Genomic DNA, 14,988 nt, shown 5'->3' with positions numbered 1-14,988 from the left:
GAAAAAGGTTAAAACAAATCTCAATTGAAAGGATTTTTTTTTTTTGAAAAGCTGGTTTAAACTCGTGATGTGTCACTCAACTGAGTAAGGGGAAAAAGAGAGAGAGGTTAAAACCAATTTCAATAAAACAAGAAAGAAAATTCTTAAGTAGGAGAAATATTATTTTTCTCGTAAATGCTTCCTATCGGTGAGAATCTGTTTCCAGAAAGGTAAACAATATTATTGCTTATGTTTACAAGGAAAAATAATACAATAATAATGCTGATACCTTTTTCCGAGTTTTACAGGATTGACACCACACACCGTCAGTTGGACCGCTTACAGCTGGGATGCTATGAAGGCGACGGTTGCTCAACACTGGTCTCTGTTAATTGATCTTGGATAAGATGTTAAATTGTAAATTGCGTTTACAAAGACAGAGAGAGTATGGAGAACAAGAGAGGGTTTGATTACAAATCAAATACCTAATAATTGTTTTCTTTGGAAAAATTATCTTTCTCTTTCTTTAGACTCGATTGATGGTTCTTCCAGGTTTGTTTCCTACAAATGTGAAGGATGGGAAATCAGGACAGAACAGGAAGGATGTAAGAAGGAAAGGAGGGAAGGAGATTGGATCCACAAATGGCTCTGGAGCCTTTGTCGAACTACAAGTATAGAATTGATAGTTGCCAACCAACTAAACATTCAAAAATAAAGCTTTGTAAAGAGAGGGTTATCTCTGATTTATTTGAAACTTGTAGTGAGATACCAATGTCTCCTATTGAGGCTCAGGTGTGTCGCTCCACAGCGACAAAAAGAGGTAAATGGGTAAAATAGAATGGTTAAGTTTATAACCACAACTTGAGAAGGAGGTTACAACGCAATAACAATAAATGAGCAAGTAGGAGTCTAACAATATTTGAAATAGGGAAATGTGGGTTGAATAAGTTTACTTAACTTTCGAAGTTCAAAACGTATTCACCTTAAGTGATTAAATCTAAAAGAGTAATTTAGAAATTATGAAAATTATGAAATTAGATTTATTAAAAATAAATCTAGAAATCATTAGAAATTACCTGTTTAGAAAAATAGATTTTCAATTTTAATTTCCTTTTTGAATTTGACAATTAATAATCATAAACCAGTATTTTCTTTTTCAAGTAAAATGCAGGTAAACGAAATTAATAATTGCAAACGAAATTTCCTTTTCACTGAAAATATGGGTAATTAAAATATTAGACAGGTAAAATAAGAAAGAAGAAAAGACCAACAGGTGTAAAAATCAAGGTGTTTAAATGGTTAAATCACTTTAACGTTGTTCAAACAGACACTGTATTTAACCACTGATGTTAATACAAATGACAAACGTAAATAATGCTTAAGGCTTTAGCATATAGGCCTCACTGTAAACAACTGCCTAGGTTAGGTTAGCTTAGCCAAGGGTTAGCAGCTAGCTTAGCCACCAAAGGGTTTGTTTACACTGTGGTCAGGGCTTTGCTGTGGCTCTGATCATGCGAGGGTCAGAGTTCCCCCGGAAGCGTTGGTTAAGACTTCCGTGTCACGATTGTAACTATGGCGACAAAACAACGCTAGTGGGCAAACATGTGAATTGCAGTTTGTAAACAGTAATGCATGTTGCATGAAATGTCGGCACATTTCAACAATGTTCAAAGAATATGCACGTCGATCATATTACGTGAAATGTCGGCGCATTTCAAAAATACAAATAAAGGACACCACTCGTAGTTTTTACGACGTGGGGCTTCACTCAGTTGTTTAAGAGTGAGATTAACTTTAAAGGGCAGCTTTGCGCTGTAATAGATGGAACAATAGCGATCTCGGCGGATCGTCTCTGTGCAATGTTATCTGAGCACACAAAAACAACAGGGTTCCTAACTGTTGGTTAAGTTTCAACGTCAAGCTTTACTTGAACACAACTTTAAATAATTCCTATTCAACTACACTCGGACATACGCAGTGTTTACGCGAGAATTAATTGAACTGACACAGATAAGCTTATAGTTTATCACGGGGATTGCCGTGGGACACGCACGGACAACCTGAGAAATAAAGACTAATCTGTGAGGAGAATATTCGTCCTTGCAGTGGAACACGCACTGAGTGACAATCAGATAAATAAGGAACGTTAGACGAGGAACACGCTCATCCGTCCTTTACATGGTTATTTTAATTACTGCAGTTTTAATTTCATTCAGCTCTCTGACTGATACAAACACACATAACGTTATAGCTATTTGAAAGACTCTGGAACACGCAGACGTCTTAAGCTATAAGTATTTCAGAAATTGAGGGACACGCTCAATCCTTACCTTATCATTGTGTGAGATCTTATATCTTGGGTTATTTTACTGCAGTTTAAAATAAAATAAAAATAGGCAGGCAGGCAGCCTAGACTAGAGTAACAGCTCTCTCTGTGTATTCACATTCATTCAAACAGGGCGCGCGGCGCTCGCTGCATACGTCATACACACAGACTCGGAGGTTCGGATCTCTCCCTTCGCATACTATGAAAATATAATTACTTCGTATATGCTTACAATTTAGGTTAAACTGCCCGCATTCTCCACCAATTAAATGTAGCGTTTATACGCCCACGTATAAATATTATTAATTATTATTCATAACGGAATATGACCAATAATTAATATTTTAATTATTTTTAATTATTTTCAGAATTTACTGTAGCAGAATCAATAGTATGATCATTTTATCAGTTCATCCAATGAACAGAAAGCATAAACAAGTATTAACTCTAGGAAATATAATATCTTCCTGGTCAAGAAAGACTCAATCCCCAGCTAACAATAAATTACGAAGTAAATTAAGGGTAACAGCATAGGTAACTTAAATCGAAGTTCAAGACAATAAATCTGATAAGCACATACACAAGTAATCTCTTTTCAAATACAAACAATACTTTATTGATTATATATAACACATAAGCTAATATCTAACACAAACACACACACACACATTCATACGCGTTGCAGAAAGGGATAGAGTGAGGAAAGAGTGGGTTTAAGAGTGAAAGGATGAAATCTCACGATTCCATATACACTAGACATGACCTGAACGAACCATCAATCATTAATTTAATCCTTCTATCGTTTTAGGCAGGTTATTAAAGTTATATAAATACACCAGTTAAGATTTTAGCCTGCATGGAGGTACTTGCGTATTTGCTTTTGGGGATTCCCTTTTTGTTGCGTGAAAGGGGTTTTCCCGGTCCGTTCGGTCTCCTCGTGCCTGATGTCTGGATCACGTGGTCAGTCACGTGGTGTGCTGGCGGAATGAAAGTCTTTGTTTGAAGCTGGCTTTGCAGAAGAAACGTGGCTCGAAATCTTGTCGCAAAACTTAACTTAGAACCGACACTCACAACGGAAAAGAAATGAAACTAAGAAAAGAAAGGAAATTGAGAGTAGATGATGATGGCTTGAATGAAGCTATTTAACCCATGTTCTTCAGATCTTGATTTGGGTTATTTCGTTTGCGCGTTTACATGGTTCCTATAGAGAGAGAGAGAGCTTCGAGAGAGCAGCGAGAGAGAGCAGCGAGAGAGAGCAGCGAGAGAGAGAGCTTTGTTTTTGGGTCTAAGGTTTTAAACTAAAATTTTGTCCAACCTCCAGGATGAGTTCTGGCCAATTAGACACTGGCTGAATTTAGGAGGTGACGTTCTTTTCAGTTCTGATCGTAAATCATGCTTATCTGTGCTCTCCTTACTAACAGAGAGAACAGGGGCCACAGTTTAGACATGATTTCTAATTAAAAGAAGATCAAAACATATTACACCGATATCATTCAAGCCATCTTGCTAGTTGTGTTCGTAAGATAGCATTGATATGAAACAGTACACACTTTCATTCATTCACTCCTTCTAATAGTTAATATAATAACTATTACCTGAATTAAATGGGATCAAAACATATTATCTTATTAAAATATACATATAAGTGGTGGAAACAACCCAGGATTAGGTAGTTGCATGATTGTTTGATCATGAGTCCATTGAAAATTGTTCTTGAATGATTTTATGTATAGTTATTGATAAGAATCAGTTCTCTGGTGAAGAGACAGAACTCTGTTTGTTCAGAGGTCTTAATGAGGCGGTGGTTCAGGAATGTTGTCGGGGGTTTCAGTAACATCTGCTGGTGTCGATTCTTCTTCTAAAGGGTCTTTTGCAGACTCTCTGGCACCGGGATGGGTGACTTATGGCTCTGGTCTTGGTGATTTGACTCTGGAATGTGCGGACACTGTCTTTATCTTAACCAGTCCTGGTAGGCCATAACGCTAGCCATTGACCAGTTATGTGTTAGTGCCGGGGGCTCCTTCAATTAGTCAGACCGGTGATGATCATGAGACGTTCTGAACAAATCTTCCCCCCTCAGTCATCGAGAAGTAGAGAATTTGAATTAATATTCAAAAAGAAGATTAGTTGGTGGTTGCTTTCTACCCATTGTCGCTACATATCAATATATCACATCTCATCACAGGGCTAAACAATAGCTTTTGGGCCCGTGCAAAACAATGACTTGATAAACTTGTATCAATATCTTTTTATTCACATGTGTATTTATTTTCATTATCTTGTTTACATTTTTACACTTACATTACATACATTTTTGAAGAAGCTATTCAGAGCAAGGAAGACTATAACACTTTTGGATACCTAACACTATTTCACAGAGATTGACAATTTTCTATAATGTGCAGTCCTACTGTATAGAAAAGTCACTGCTTTGTTCTGATTTTCAAATAATTCCAAGCAATTTCAAGCACCACTATGATTTGTTACATTGTAAAAAATATTATTTTTGCTTCTCAGATGCATTTTAGCCTCTTGCCTCTCAAATCTAATATTGCATCAGTTAAATGAGACAATAAACCATACTCAAAACAGATATTTCCCATCATCCTCTCAGACAACCATGCTGTGAGTTTCGTGCTCAAGTTACAAATTGACCAGCTTCCATCAAGGCAACCTAGCACTGCATTTGTATATTTGTGTGCATGTGACTATGTGTGTACATGGCCATGTGTGCAAGCTCTTCAGGACTTCAGCGATGTGTGTTTGATCTGCGGAGCTATTAACTCTGCTCTCCAGCAGTAACACAGATGGCACTAGCCTCTCCATTCACATATCACCCCTGAAGGAGAAGAAAGAACGTATACAGATAAAAAGAGAGTGACAGAATGATTATCGCAGACTCTGTAGTTTGACCAACAGTTAAAGGAATAGTTCAATCAATAATTGACATTTTTTGCACAATTTACTCAATGTTCCAAAACCGTATGTTGTTATTTTTTCTGTGGGGAAATAAATCAATTCATTAAAAAGTAAAAGTAGACCATGTCAGGGCTGTACAGTGTGAAATATATGTCGCACTTGCTACAAAACAAATTGGTCAGTGCAATGAGTACCACAGTAGCACGCATGCGATACAGTTTTGCACATGTGTGAGACAGAGCTGCTTGTCTGTTTGTGAGGTTAATCTAGGGCTGCATGAATAACCAGAACTAAACAAATCGTGATTGGCTTATTGCAAATATAAAATGGCAAACTTTTAATCAAATTAGCATTTCATGGTAAAGTTTGGCACTGGGATCAGAGCGTATCGATCGGTTCGCAGTTAAAGTCACTTGAAAAAGCATTAGAAAAAACAACACTCGCCAAACATCTTTCAAAACTTGTAACGAGAAGCATTTACAAACCTGATGTTGTCCAATGAAAGAGAACATTTAATGACATTTTTGCTCCAAACTCACTTAATGTCAGTCGAGTGTTTGAAACAGCTTCCTTTTGTGATTTGGCGTGGCTTCATATCACAGAATGAGGCAGAAGTTATTTTATGTTATAGTTTTCTATACAGTGATAAAGGCTATATTTCGATTAGCATATAAATATACTTTATTCTTATTCTGATGAAAATACCCGAGATGTCTAGAACACGGATAAACCATGTACTGTCACAATCGTATGTTTATTGTTTGTCTTCGTGTTTCAGTCAAAACGTCTCTATCTGCCTTTTTTTCTGCTACTCTGGGATTTCCTGGAACGTCATAAGTCATAAAGCCACTCGAAGGCAAGCCTGCAATCTTAGCTGAAAACGCTACAGTACGCAGGGTAGAAGACAAGTGGAAGGAGACAAAAGGCTGTTTTTTTTAATGGATGTCAATGGAGGAGAGGCTTCATGAATGAAACATACATTGCATTACATGTGTGCAATGCAAACAACACCCTATTTTGCGTAGAAATATGAAAAATTCTACTTCTTTCTAAAGAAATTTTAAGTAAATGTATGCAAATCCATAGGTTTTTTTTTTCTCCAGTGTACAGAAGTATACATATTTCCTGACAAATGTAATTTAAGAAATTACCATCACAGATTTTTATCATAATAATTTAGTATTTTATAATTAAACTTTAGACCTTTCTAATGATTTATAGAAAAGGGAAGCTGTAATTTCAAGAGCTCAATCAAAACGGATTGATGTTGTTTGGAAATGTCTGAAAACATTTATTGGTAAGATTTTTTTGAATAACATTAATGCACTTTGTCAGTCATGCCAATTTAAGTGATGAACTATATATATACAGTACTGTGCAAAAGTAGGCATGTTAATATCCCCACCCCAAAAATGGTTTTAAGTCAGTTATTTATATCTTTTGCTGTAGTGTGTCAGTAAGAACTATCAGTTTACATTTCCAAACATTCTTTTTGCCATTAATTGTAATAATCCAGCGAGATTTCTGTATGCACAAGGAGTCTGACAACAGCCGGTATGATCTGATCTCACCATCATCGAGTCCGTCTGTGATTACATGAAGAAAAAGAAAAAACTGAGACAGACTAAATCCAGAAGAACTGCGGGAACGTCTCCAAGATGCTTGAAGAAACCTATCAGCAAAGCTACAGTACTGTGAAAAGTACTGGCACTTGTATTAAAATGCTGTAAAGTGAGAATGCTTTCAAAAATAAAATCATAAATTGAATTTATTTATGATTTAACTTCTATTAACAAATCAGTAGCCAGTAGCCATATCACCCTGTAGCCCAAGCCTGGTTGCCCACTGAAGCTAAGCAGGGCTGAGCCTGGTTAGTACCTGGATGGGAGACCTCCTGAGAAAACCAGGTTGCTGCTGGAAGTGGTGTTAGTGAGGCCAGCAGGGGGTGCTCACCCTGTGGTCTGTGTGGTTCCTAACGCCCCAGTGTAGTGACGGGGACACTATACTGTCAAAGAGCACCGTCCTTCGGATGAGACGTTAAACCGAGGTCCTGACTCTCTGTGGTCATTAAAAATCCCATGGCACTTCTCGTAAAGAGTAGGGGTGTAACCCTGGTGTCCTGGCCACATTCCACCCATTGGCCCTTACCAATCATGGCCTCCTAATAATCCCCTTCCATTGAATTGGCTCTATCACTCTCTCTCCTCTCCACCTATATCTGGTGTGTGGTGAGCGCACTGGCGCCGTTGTACTGTGGCTGCCGTCGCATCATCCAAGTGGATGCTGCACACTGGTGGTGGTTGAGGAGAGATTCCCTGATATGATTGTAAAGCGCTTTGGGTGTACAGTAGTACATATGAAAGCGCTATATAAATACCTCATTCATTCATTCAAATCCAAATCAATATTTGGTGTAACGACCCTTTGCGTTTAAAACGGCTTGTGTCGAGGTACACTTGCGCATCGTTTTTCAGGTAGCTTTGCAGGAAGGTTTCTTCAAGCATCTTGGAGACGTTCCCGCAGTTCTTCTGGATTTAGTCTGTCTCAGTTTTTTCTGTTTCTTCATGTAATCACAGACGGACTCGATGATGGTGAGATCAGATCATACCGATTCCTTGTGCATACAGAAATCTCACTGGATTATTACAATTAATGGCAAAAAGAATGTTTGGAAATGTAAACTGATATTTCCTACTGACACACTACAGCAAAATAGCCTGGGTGCCAGCCCGAACCCCGCCCACAACATTTTTTGGTCGGGAAGTTCGGTCTGGACTCGATCCATTGAGGAGTAATTATGCTCGGCTCCTAGAAGGCCGAGCCAATCAAATTGCCAGGGCGGGCTTTAATCGATGATGGACAGATGGTCTGCGGTTACGTCACCAAAGAGCGCTTGATTTGAATTAGTTTACAACAAAGACGACTGCAGCTGGAGAATTGAGATTTCACGAGTTCACATTTACAAATAAGTCAGATAGAATAAATGCGTAGGCTATATGAGATGGCATGAGTTCACACAAATAAGTAAGATAGAATAAATGCGTATATGACGTGCTGTCCGAGAGGGCTGTGGGCTCGGTAGCCATACTCGCCCCGTGTTCCTGGTTGTGAGAGAACAAGACAAGAGTGAGGATTCGGGGTGGTGGAGGGACCGAGGGATGCTGAAAAACTGTCAAGGAGTGTTAGGTAAGTTGACAGAGTGAATATGCTTCCGCGGTAACGTTAGACATGGTATTGTTTGATGACAAGTTGATATTGGATTGAGTACGTGCTCCTCCCGAACTTTGTTTATGAAACATCATGTGTAGATTCCGCCATCGCGTCTGTTATAGAAGATATCGACAGCGCATTCATTTTAAAAGAGGAACAGAGAGCCGCGCCCGCGACATTTTGTTGGTTGAAAATATGAATGAAGGACATGCGTCATTTACTCCGTTGCTCTGATTGGTTGTAGGTCTATCCAATTGAGTGCAGAGGTTTTTTTTTTCCTAGTTCGGTTGAGACACGCCCCATAATCAAATCTCTATGGAGCGGTATCAGACTCACATTCTGACTAGAATATGAGTATGACGAAGTCAGGCTAACAGCAAAAGATACTTTTTTTGAAAACCCTTTTTGGGGTGGGGATATTAACATGCCTAAGACTTTTGCACAGTACTGTATATGTTTTACAGAAACAGTAACAGCATAAAGGATTGAAAGGACTTTTTTTTCGGCTATAGTCTCTTAAAGCCATAATCCCTGATCAAAGAACAAAAGCAAGGCCTTATGCCTTTCTATACATCTAATATACATTTTATAATCAGAAGAAAAATCTTTTAGAAATAAAATCTTTTGAAAATAATTATCAATTTGACATTCAAATAGAAGGTTCAATTATTGTCAAACAGATGATTAAGATATAGCACAAAATATCCTTGTGTGAAATCACACAGAGTCTCAACAAGGTCGATTCCAAGGCAAACTCTGGGTCTGTTTTTTTTTTTTATTCTCTCCTGCAGCCTCTTCATGCCGGTTATGCTGCCAGTTTGTCATCTGAATGCCCGGGCATAAGCAAAAGTGGCCTAAATTAATTTGGCAAGAGGAAGAGGCAGATGGAACATGTAATTGTAAAGGCACAGTTTTGGCAGCCTAAAAAGACAACTTAGAAGAATTAATATTTTCCCATGGTTAATAAATCTTTTTTTCACATTCTTCCCATTCCTTGATTCATTTCAAAACAGTTATCTCTTTAACATGTGAAACCTTAATCGTACACAACATATGATGACGGCGGTTGCTTGAATAGGAATATCCAAGTAAGTTAATGTTGCTCTAAATCCTTAACATCTATTAAAGTATTGTCAGCTGTCAGTAATCCTCCTACGCAATGTGAACCATTCGCTTTATTAAAAAACTAATTCAGACATGGAAATAATTTTTAGTGTTTACCTCTCGGATGCCAACCTCATAATACCAAAATGAATCCACGGGGGACACGAGATAAAAAAGAAAACTAGAAAAACAACATCCCCAGGATCACAAAACATCATCTTATTTACATAAAAAGTAACTCACGTACTTGAACATGGTTGTTTGAAAGGATGTAGACTGACATGTTACTTCTGTTTACAAACCTTTACGTGTCTGTTGCCGTGACAGTGTGTGTTTCCTCCCTAAGGGTTTACACATGATGGCGGAGTCAAATAATTCCAAATTCCAGCTTCGGATTTCTTTATAACTCTCATTTACATGTATGCTCTCAGCAAACGCTTTCTTTTCAAGGCGACTTACAGCTCATCTTTAAAATAATGAATGAAGCAATAATAAATTAATTATACTGCAAGCTGGAGAAAAGCTGCTGCCTGGTGAGTGCACTTGTTTTACCTCAGCGGATCTTACTGTTATTTGTATCTATTATTTTTGAATATTTCAACCAATCATCGTTTACTCACCCTAAAATCATTTCATAACGTTTCTTCTTATGTGAAATACATGTAAATGATGGAGCATTAATGGCAATGAGGTCTTGGAGTTAATAAATAAATAAACGCTAGCTTCGTATGAAGAACACATTGAAATTCAAGAATTGCTGTGAGTAGATCATTAAATCAGTGAGTTGAATTTATTTAAGTTCAGTCTAATTTGGAAATCCATTGGCTCATAGACCGTAGGCAGGGTAACAACACCAAATTAAATTTTTGACAGGAATGAAAATAAGGTTGTGAGAGAAAGAAGTACATATGTTCAATGGCTTTTTCCACTGATAAAATGATTGGAATAAACCAGTTAAAAAAAACATCTGTTCAAAATGTGTCATATGGACTACTTTTGTGTAACTTGTTTTGGTGTCATTTTTAGAGCTTGCCAGATGTGGTCACTATGAACAGTTGTTGCATCAAACGAAATGGATCAAGTTTAACCAAATTTGTTATCAAAAACAGCATATGACAAAAGGGCAAAAACATGGGCGTCAGTTTGGTTTGAAATGTGCTGGGGACAGAGACGCATTCGGAAGTGCATTTTCAGAAGTGCTGGGTACAATGACGCGTTCATTTTTTTTCTCTCTTTCGCGCAGGTTATGTTTTGAAAGACGATGTCCTGTAGCTCAGGCACGGCCCCACTTTTCAACAGGCCCACCCAAAACTTAAAAAAAAAAAAACTTTTACTAGGCCTATATTCTAATTTTGTCAATAATTATAAAAAAAATCGCCAATAAGCTCATAATTTGTGCTAAAATAGTGTTTAGTTTTAAAAAACATTTTAAAAAGCTGGTTATATTTTGATGTTTCTGCGCAAGTTCAGCAGACAGTGAGGTTCGGGTTTGTTCCGATCAGAGCTCGTGAGTGGAGAGCGCATTTCTGAATATTCCGCTCCGCTCGCTCATTCCGCAGGGTCGCTCGCTCAACACAGATGTCCTGTTGCCTGGTTCGAAAATATGTGGAATAAAGGCTGCTTCCGACTAAAAGTTTTTTTTTTCCTAGTCGACTAGTAGGCTAGTTGTTCATTTAAGTCATTCGTGGACAAATCGCCCCTTTATATTAATTTAATTACGATAGCCTGCCCTACAGGATAATGAGCTTACGTAATATAGCCGCACTCAAGCGCACGATCGCACGCATAAAGCTTGCCACAAGTGATGATTATGAATGCGTCTAAATGTGTCTAAATACGCTGTGAATGTGAATGTGCATTATACGCTGAGTTTCGGTTCATTGAGACGAACTCCAGCTTCACTCGCCGGCGCCTCCATGTCGTGATTCTACTATATTTAGCCTACTTCTTATTTATTAAATCATGAAACATTGATTAAAATTAAGATATAATTAATACAAAACGAAATTCACTTTAAAGAAAGGCAGCTGTTCTGTTTGAGAGTCTGTCTCTGTGAAAAGTTTTAAAGCAGTCTTTTAGTGGCGCTTTCAGAGCGCTCACGTCCGTAACCGACACGTAGTTTTTTCCCTCATAAATGCGAACACGGAAAATAAAATAAAATGAATATTATAATGTTTTTTTGTTGGGTCAGACAATGATTACCAAATTTCTCTCTCATATTTCTCCTCACAACCACTGAAAACGGTCAAAAAAGTCGAACCAAAAGTCAAATTAATATAGACGGAAGTTAAAAGTGGTGGGTACAAAATGACTCATGACGAAATGTGGTGGGTACGCGTCCCCCCCGTCCCCCCCGAAATCGACGCCTATGGGCAAAAAGAACATGGTCGAAATTTAATTTTTGGGTGAATATTTCTTAAACTCTTACCTAGACAAAGTCTGCAAGAATAAATTGTCCATACTTAATCTAAGATTTTCAGAAGGATTAAAAAGGAAATTATGAAGAAGAGCACTGGCAAATGTAAAATAATAAAAACAAGCCAAACAACTCCAATGATCTGTGTCCTTGTGGGAAATAAAAGCCAGCTCATGAAATTCTGCTTGATACAGCCATCTTTATCTTACACCTCAGTAATCAGTCAATCTCTGCAAATCCAAAGCATCATGGGTGTAAACTGAGGGGGTGAGGGGAGAAAAAAGGGGGGAATAGTGTCGGGGAGATAGACATTGCTTTGGGAGTTAGTGTATTCAAATATGGGCAGAAGGGAGAGAACATTTGCTCGCCAGCCTCAGCGAGCAAATATAAAATCTAATTTATGTTTTCAATAATTCACTTCTACATCTAATCTACATTTGCTCACAGGGTACAAGAAGTATGCTCAGGTTAGACTGTCACAGACCTTAGTTAAAGTGGTCCAGAATCAATATGCCTACGTTTTTTTCAGAATCTGTGCTGTAAATAGGCATCAGATCACAAATAATCTACCAAGGCAGATAGATGTTTACAGCTGGTTTACCATTTCAGTAACTCAGATTATCATCAAGGAGAGGTAATAAGTCTGGAATGGCATAGTTTACTTGGAACTTACTTTATGTTGTTTCATGACCATGTATGGCCAGAGGTCTTTCGAGTACTCTGTAGCACAAGAGTGGAATACTGTAAGTTACCTCAAGTGTTTTATCATTTGTATTTGTGCTGCTAATGCCAGTTTATCCGTGGACAGGACAGGAGTGTCGTTTTGCATAATATCAATGACCACAATGGAAAAAAAAACTTCTTAGCTTTGACAAAAAAAGTTGATACATTTGACTTTTTTTGTCAAATAAAAACTCAAACTCAATTACTGTATACTCCCTATTTACACAATATATCACAAAACCAGTCTGAACCAATGTTGTTATCGTTAACTAAGTAAGGGATAATGTAGAGCGAGGCAGTTGTTATAGCGAATACAACCCCGACAGGCTGATCAGGACCCCGCGAAGCGCTTATTACATGGCTACCTACCAAATAAATTTGACACAAAATATTGATTTAAAAAGGAGTTTATTGATTTAAAAACAATTGTATTGCTTCCGCTAAAGAAAATAGTCCGTTCCTTCTCTACGGCCTGTTTTTCATGGCAATGGTGTGTTATACTTAGCAGCGGTCTGTTATCAAGAAATAACAGACCACATTCTACATTAGAATTCAACCAAGCCATGTAATAAAACTATTTACAATCACTTTTGGTAATTAAAATAAAGCTGAAATAAAATAAAATATAACTATTAGATGAAAAACAAACAAATGAAAATTAGAAATGTAGAAACTAACTGATATAAATAAGTTTGAGTTTATATAGCCTACTGTATTGCATATAGACACACTTAACGGAACCATTCATACCTAGCACTGACAGCTTGTGATTGGATCATTTGAGATAAATGTGACTAAGAATTTGAAAAGAATTTGGTGTCCCTGTGTGAAATATGGAGTCTGTTCAGAGCGGTGTGTGTGCGTGCGTGTGTGTGTGTGCACGATGCTTTAGCAGTACAAACAGAGACGTGACCACCACTGTGGCTCCTACCTCTCTGGGGGGGCCGATTGGCTGCCTTAAACCATCTGAGCATCCAAACCCCCAGCCTATCATTTCATCATCATCATCCCTCATCACTCTCCCAATCCCTCACTTCACCCTCCTTCCCCCGCCAAGCCTGTACCATCATTTCTCAGTCTTACTCGCCCTCAATCTCTCTGCCTCTCTTTGATTACTGACATGTGATGTCTCATCCAGCTTAGAGATTTCTCTGCTGAGCCGCCACTCGAGTGTCATTTGACACGCACACACACACACACAAACACACACACTCACTCATCACACACGGCCCTCAGCTGTGGCACAAGGCATCTGCTGTCTCAGACAGTCATGTCGTGTTAATGTAAGCACAGAGCATCTTGTTCATTAGCAGCACCGGAAACTGTTGAGAAATTGCTTGATGTACTTTCAGCATTATTAGGGGCCAAGCACTGAAAGTGCATAGGCACCTCTTGAAATCGTTGACCTTCTTCTTCTTCATGGAAGTCTATGGCAGCCCATAGAACCGCTTGCGGGAAATTTGGCACACTGATAGGGGACAGTCTGAACAGTCACCATAGCAAATTTGGAGTCTCTAACTCAATCCCTCTAGCGCCACCAACTGTCCAAAGTTTCACTCATGTTTATGCTAATAACTAGGGATGCACCGAATATTCGGCCACCGAAAATTTTCGGCCGAAAATGGCCCAAAAGTGCATTTTCGGTTTTCGGCCGAAAGACTTTTATCATCGAAACAATACGGCCGAAATGTTGTGATGACGCGCGCGCGCGGCAGAGAGAGGGAGCGAGAGACCTTTGCGTGTGTGTGCAGAGCAGCCGTCATTTCTCAGAGGTTTACCTGAGCTGTTTATGGTTTTTGCAACTCACGTCCATGAGCATATAACTGCAGATATTATTTTGGGCTATGGCAGTATTGACCTAAATGCACTTTGTTTTTATGAGAGAACATTTCATTTTTAAACCTTTCTCCAGGCCAGTAGGCTTTTACATTATTATTTAATGTACACATGAGTGGGGTCAAGTTAAACATTTAATTTTATACTTTGCAAATGCTAAATAAATATTTGCATAAAATTTTAATGGATTTATTCTTTGAAACTTTAATATTAATTTATGCAATTGCAATGCCTTGATTTTAGTAAACTTAGTACACAGTCATAGCCATAAATGCAATGGTACTAACAATAATTGGCATAATTTCTTTCGGTGTTTCGGTTTTCGGCCTTGGTGTCCTCTTTTTCGGTTTTCGGTTTCGGCCAAGAATTTTCATTTCGGTGCATCCCTACTAATAACTTTAGAACCGTAAAAAAATATATATTTTCGTCATTTTGAATTTTCAGAAAAAACGACTTAAAAAAAAACGTCGTCCTA

At 38.1% G+C, this 14,988-nt stretch overlaps 1 long non-coding RNA gene across 1 annotated transcript in view; it reads right to left on the bottom strand.

Annotated features, from left to right (window-relative positions):
* Positions 1-4,544: 4,544 nt before the first annotated feature.
* The window catches only part of LOC311285240, a 36,929-nt gene continuing 26,485 nt past the window's right edge, over positions 4,545-14,988 (bottom strand). The window contains exon 3 of the long non-coding RNA XR_014626322.1: positions 4,545-5,144. This is a non-coding gene — a long non-coding RNA (uncharacterized lncRNA). The remainder of the gene's footprint in view (positions 5,145-14,988) is intronic.

The sequence above is a fragment of the Rutilus rutilus genome (assembly GCF_951802725.1).
Source record: "Rutilus rutilus genome assembly, chromosome: 25".
NCBI classification, from domain to species: Eukaryota; Metazoa; Chordata; class Actinopteri; order Cypriniformes; family Leuciscidae; genus Rutilus; species Rutilus rutilus.
The sequence above is the reverse complement of the archived record's forward strand: the minus strand, read 5'-3'. Positions and strand labels throughout refer to the sequence as shown.